We start from the raw sequence: 6,976 nt of genomic DNA on the forward strand, positions 1-6,976 counted from the left end.
GTGTCTTCACCTGTGGCATATGGAAGCTTACCGGGCCAGGGGTTGAATCAGGGCTGCAGCTGCGGCCTGTGCCGCAGCCACGGCAACCCTGGATCCGAGCTGCATCTACAACCTACACCTTAGCTTGCGGCTGGATCCTTAACCCACTGAGTGAGGCCAGGGATCAAACCCAAATCCTCCCAGAGAGACAGTGTCGGGTCCTTAACCTGCTGAGCCGCAACAGGAACTCCAAGGTCCAGGTTTTTAAAAAGTTCTTTGTTTATACCTCGTCCTCAGGCTCCCTGTTTCTCTGACCCCCACTTTGGGGGTAGCCAAATTGTTCTCTTTCAAGCTGCGCTGTCCAGTATGGTAGCCGCTGGCCATGGATGGCTGTTGAGCACTTGGAACGTGGTCACTATGAATTGAGTTGTGCTGTGAGTATAAAATATAAAGACCTAGGTCCTGGATGCACTTCCTAAGGCTGCTCTAACAAAGTACCACAAACAGGGTGGCTTCCCCAACGGAAATGTACTTCCTCGCAGTCGGAAGCTAGACGTCGGAGATGGCGGCGTGGGCGGGGTTGGTTGGTTGTCAGGGCTGTGAGGGACAGCGTGTCCCAGGCCTCTCCCCCAGCTTCCGGTGGTTGGCTGGCAATGTGTGGCGGTCTGGGGCTTCTGCTCTATCACCCCCATCTCTGTCTTTGTCCTTACACGGTCCTTTCTCTGTTTGTATGTTTGTCTCTGTATCCAGATGTTCCCTTTTAATAAGGATAACAGTCCGATGGGTTTAGAGCACACCCAGTGACCGCGTCTTAACACGATCCTCTGCAGACCCTATTTCCAAATGAGGTCCATTCGCAGGTACTGGCGGTCAGGACTTCAACATCTTTTTGAGAACTACAACTCAACTCATAACCGATTTCAGTGACCTGGTATGACAAAAAGAATGTAAAATATCTCATCAATAATGGTTTTGTTTATTACATGTTGAAATGATAATATTTTGGATCTGTTGGGTTACATACAATATACTATTAAAATAAATTACACTTCTTTTCTTTCGGCTTTTTAAAATGTGCCTACTAGAATAATTTTATTTTATTTTTTTGCCTTTTCTAGGGCCGCACCCATGGCATAGGGAAGTTCCCAGGCTAGGGGTCGAATCTGACCTGCAGCTGCCAGCCTATACCAGAGCCACAGCAATACCAGATCCAAGCCGTGTCTTCGACCTACACCACAGGTCACGGCAACGCCGGATCCTTAACCCACTGCGCGAGGCCAGGGGATCGAACCTGCAACCCCGTGGTTCCTAGTCAGATTCGTTAACCACTGAGCCACGACGGAACTCCCAAGAACAATTTTAAATTACCTTTATGGCTTGCATTTGTAGCACATATTCCACCGGATAGGACTTCTCTAAAGCAGAGATGGCCAAACTATGGCCTCAACACCAAATCTTGCTCCCTGCCTATTTTGTAAATAAAGTTTTACTGGCACCCAGCTGTAGTCATTCATGTATGTATTGTCTATGGTGCTGCCCATGCTACCATAGCAGATTCGATTAGTTGTAACAGAGATCATATGGTCTGCAAAGTCTAAAAAACTTACGATCTGGTCTTTTATAGACAAAATTTGCTGACATCTGCTCTAAACAGTAGCACTGGTCCTGTCACTGTCCTGCTCCAGAGCCAACAATGTCTCTCTCTTGCTTATTGGAGACCCTTCAGGCAGACCTCCCCGGCTCGCTTTATGCCTCTCCCTTCCTGCTGATCAGCAGAGAGGAAGCTCTTTTAGGCCAAGGGTGGGGCCCACGGCTCCTCTTGTAGATCCTGGCACTCTGGGGCCATAAAAGATGTTCATAAAGTGAGTTGCAAATGGTAAGGGCACTTGGTTAGAAGGTAGGGTCTGGAGAAATGTGACTCCGAACAGAGATGACCTTTGCTGGACCGCCTCAGATGTGCGAAGGCAAACTCACGCGGAGGCTGTCCCAGGTTCTCCCTGCCGCTGCTGTCAGGGCCCGTCGGTTGGGGCTGCCAGTGCTGCTCGTGATAAGTGCAGCTATCACTTCCTGGGAGCTTACTGGGTGCCAGGCTTTTTGCTAAAGGCATTATTTCATGTAGTCTTTCCAAGCCGAGGAGGCTGGTACAGTCAGTTCTGCTATAAACTCTTGTTTTGAAAAATGTGAATTTGTTCTAATGCAATTGCTGTATTAAGGAACAATTTGAGCATAACACGAACTTCGCGTTTGCTTGTGCACAATCTCTTCCATGAGAAACCGCACGCAGCCGAGTGGGCCCCACAGCATGGCCGAAAGCGTGTGCACGTGTGCCCAGGGGTGTGCATGCGCACACGCAGACACAGACACATTTCAGACATCCACCAGCTGTCTCAGGTCACCATGTGTGTCATGAGCCACACTCGCTCACATCTGCTTTACAAATTCAGATCACCCTCCCTCCACCACTTCTCAAGCGGCAGCTCTCCCAAGGGCCGCTTCCGCAAACAAATGTCGTTTGTTTTGTTGTGTTTTTTTTACGTGCCACATTTACTGTAGTACTGATGTCTTGAAGCTTTTGACATGTGTAAAGCTGTCATACATGTGTGTTTGTGTTAGATTCCTGTCCTTTCAGATGTGTTACTGGTGAAGGTTTTGAATCTTGTGTCTCTAAACTCATTTTCCCCCTGAGCCCTGTGGTTGTAACACGCAGTTTTGCGTAGCTCTGTGATTTTTCGGAGCTCACAGATCACATTATAGCAAAACCGACTGTATTATAATTACTCCCATTTTGCAGGTGGTAAAACGAAGGTCTCAAGAGGCAAAGTGATTCATTCAAGATCACACAGCTGGGAGATTTTGGCACTGGATTTTAAATCCAGATCTCTCTGACTCCATAACTTAAGCTCCTAACTATCACACTGTATTGCTGTATAGCTTATAAAATCATCCGTCTTTTTGGCTAAAAAGTTTTAAAATCAAAAATTGAAGAGGTCAGGCCGGAAGTAGGCAAAAGCCTTTAGTTTACTTCTTGTGGTGCTTTTGTTTTTTTGTTGTTGTTCAGAGGTTTAACAAACAGACCTCAGGGTTTGGTGGTTTTGTGGCTTTCCACATGTCTCCAGTTTCAGTACGGAGGGTGGGAGGGGAGGAGATTGGGAGCGGCGAGTGAACAGGAACTTCTTATGGAGGCTGGGGAGGAAATCAATTCTCTCCTTGCCTGGAGATGCAAACATAATGGAAAGATCTGGGCGTCTTAGGAGACCATAGAGTGAGTCAGCAAATCAGTGCTGGTTTGTTTTTTTGAAAGCTAATGTGATGCTGTGATGTGTAATAATAACAGGAATACAACCTGCAGGAATCATAAAATAACTCCTTAGCATTGATCAGGGCCTTATTAAAGTGGTGTGATCAGCTTGGGGTCTGTAATTGAAGAGGGAAGTGAAGATGTCACAGAGGAAAGAGAGCGCTGTTGTGGCTTGTCCCTGAATTCTGTGTGCTGCAAGGACACTGCACACAGACTCCCCCCACCCACCCAGCTGTCGCAGTGGCTGTTGCAGTGATGTCACACTGAGCCTATAGGCTCCGCGAGTGAAAGATGGGGGTGAGGCATGGCGGGGGCAGAGAGCCTAGGTGGCAAAGGCAGAACAGGGGGTCAGACCAAGGGAAGCCAGAGAGCCTGAGACTAGGCAGGACACCTGCAAAGGGACACAGCCGGCTGCCGCCTCGGCCAGGAGGCATTGTTTACACTTCCAGCTGGGAGTCAGGTGGGTTTGGCGAGGGAGGTCAGAGCGCAGTGCTCCGTATTGCTTGGTTAGGACTGCCGGGGGTGCTGTGGGGAATCTGCCCCAAGTGGGGTCAGGACCAGGGCTGGACTTGATCGCTAAGAACCCTAAAGTCCTTGGTTGGTTAAAAACAGAAGTCTTGATTGAAAAATCTGAGTACAAAAGCAATTATTGTAGGGAATTTGCAACATAAAGCAAAGCAAAAGAAGAAAATACCACTTCCTTCTTATCCTATCAGCCAGAGATAAGGTACTGGTAACACCTCTCCGAGTCTCAGTCTTTTTTCCGTACGTGTGCTCAAGTATGCGTGAGGCATTACTACGTTGTTAAAAAGCTTAGCCTGCAGAGTCAGATTGCCCGGGTTTGAGTCCTAGCTCTGCCACTGAGTAACCTTGTGTCCTTGAATGCAGTTACTTACCCTTTCAGACTTTCACCTTCCTCACCTGCAAAAATCAACACGATGCCAGTAACCATCTGACAAGGATTGTGGTAAGAGTTAAACAGGGTATGTGCACCATGGAAACTTTGGGCATAGAGCTTGATCCACTGTCGTTACTCAGTATTTTAGTCACTCGATGACTAGTATATATGCTGCATTACATACTATATATATATATATATATATATATATACACATATATATATACATATATATATATATATTTTTTTTTACTCATTTAGTGATCATTTATTGAGCCAGGTACTATGATATGGCAGGCAGTGTTCTAGGCGCTGTGTAGATCACAATAAACACCAACAAAAATATGTGCATACTGCATTTGTAGTTTTGTGTTTGGCTTTATCCACTTGAATTGTGTCATGAGCATTTCCCCTGTCATTAAATATTCTTTCAAAACACCACTGTCATTGACTGCATAGGAGTCCCTTATATTAGTTGCTCAGCCCCCTAGTATTGGCCATTTTGCTTGTCCATTTTGTTCACCATTATAAATGGGTATCCTTGCACATAATTCTTTTTCTGGATTTTTGTCTCCCCATCCCCATAGCTTGATTTCCAGAAAGAGCATTGCTGGGTCAAAAGCTTATGATGCAGAGAGCCAAATTGCTTTTCAGAAAGGCAGTTTCCATCGTCTTGGTTAGATTGCTCCCTCTTCCAGTTGTTTAACTTTTTTTTTTTTCTGTCTTTTTGCCTTTTTCTAGGGCCGCTCCTGGGGCATATGGAGGTTCCCAGGCTAGGGGTCTGATCGGAGCTGTAGCCTCCGGCCTACGCCAGAGCCACAGCAACGCGAGATCCGAGCTGTGTCTGCGACCTACACCACAGCGCACGGCAACGCCGGATCCTTAACCCACTGAGTGAGGCCAGGGATCGAGCCCACAATGTCATGGTTCCTCGTCAGATTCGTTCACCACTGCGCCACGACGGGAACTCCAGTTGTTTAACTTTTATAAAGAAATTCTTTCAAGATCTTGAAGAACTTTATGTTCTCTGGTGTGAGTAGCATCCGTGGAGAAAAGGAATAGTATGGGGACATTCTGAATATGAAACATTTTCTCACGCAGCCAGTCAGGGACTGGCCTTTGGCCATGGGCTGTTGGGAATGTGCAGGGCAAAGCAAGGTGAAACTCTACCCAGGCCTTTCTTTCCATCGTCCTTCTCTTTGGGTGTCGTTCTTCGCCGCCGCCCTGGACTAATGCATTCACAAGAAGGAAGCCGATGTGATGTGCCACTAACACTTGAGTAGGAATGAGTTGGATGTGCCAGGAATGCTGGCATTTGAAATAGATTCAGGAACTCAGAGAAAGGAGTTCTAATGCTGATGTTTGAGGCATTTGGGCACCATGATGGGAGAGAGGCGCTCTCTGGTACATCACGTTGCAACCTGTAAACAATTGCCTTCCGTTTGCGCGCATGTGGATGAGGTGTTGTCTTTGCCTCAAGGAGCTTACACTCTGGTAGAGAAGACTAGAAAAGCACCTGCAGCGCTACTCCAAGGAGACCCTGATACATGTCTGAGGAGAAAGCTGATGTGCTTTCTCGATGGACTAAATGGAGAGTATAAGAGCAAGCGAAGAGTCAAGGGTGTGGTAGGAATGGGGAGACCCCTTTCCTGGGTGTTGGGTTGCGTCTTGTGGCACACCCAGAAAAAGCTGTGTTCCCAAGGGTTGTTATGTGTGGTTGTGCACCTGTTGTCATACACAGAGGCACCTGGCTTTGACAGCAAGGAGGTGAGGGCTAAATACAGCCCTGCTTCTTGCACCATGCCCATGCATACTGGAACAGGGCTGTGTCTATGCAGAGGGGACAAGAGTACCTTTCAAATTTGCACAAAGGTGCCACAGGAGCTGGTGTTGGCTGTGTATGCGCCTGGTGGAAGTGTGCTCATGAACAAGAATAAGCTTGTTGGATGAGCTCCTGACTTCTGGGGCACACATACTCCTGGAGGCCTGGACTGCTTGTCAGGTGATCCTGAGCCACCCGCTCGAGGGTCATTGCTAAGGCAGTTGGAAGACTTCATCAGGCAGTGTCACCATCTGCTCTGTGGTTCAGAATAGGCACCGTGGTTGTTTTAGAACGTAGCTGCAAATTCCTTGACAGAGCTCGTTGAGAGATGGGGTCTGTAATCCTCTCCTGCTAAATCTGGGCATAGTGACTACTTCAACTAGAAAATTACCAGGGATCTGATGCTATGTGACTTCAAGGCTTGCCATCCAAGGCCATTCCACTTCTGCTATGTCCATTTTAATATTCATTCTTTTTTTTTTTTTGTCATTGTTGTTGTTGCTATTTCTTGGGCCGCACCCGCGGCATATGGAGGTTCCCAGGCCAGGGGTCGAATCGGAGCTGTAGCCACCAGCCTATGCCAGAGCCACAGCAACGCGGGATCCGAGCCGCGTCTGCAACCTACACCCCAGCTCACGGCAACGCCGGATCCTTAACCCACTGAGCAAGGGCAGGGACTGAACCCGCAACCTCATGGTTCCTAGTCGGATTCGTTAACCACTGCGCCACAACGGGAACTCCCATTTTAATATTCATTCTTGGAAACTGAATCAACATATAAGAAGTATGACTTCCCTGAGGCCGCCACGTTGTAGGGAAGCCCAAGCTACATGAAGAAGTCACTTAAAGGCACTCTGGTTGACAGTCCCAGCTAAATGCATCTTTTAAGTCCTCCCAGGCCAGGGGCCAGATAGATGAATCAAGAAGCCTCCAGGTGATTTCAGTCCACAGATATTTAAGTCTCTTCTCCGCCGAGGCC

The sequence above is a fragment of the Phacochoerus africanus genome, chromosome X, assembly GCF_016906955.1.
Source record: "Phacochoerus africanus isolate WHEZ1 chromosome X, ROS_Pafr_v1, whole genome shotgun sequence".
Lineage (NCBI taxonomy): Eukaryota > Metazoa > Chordata > Mammalia > Artiodactyla > Suidae > Phacochoerus > Phacochoerus africanus.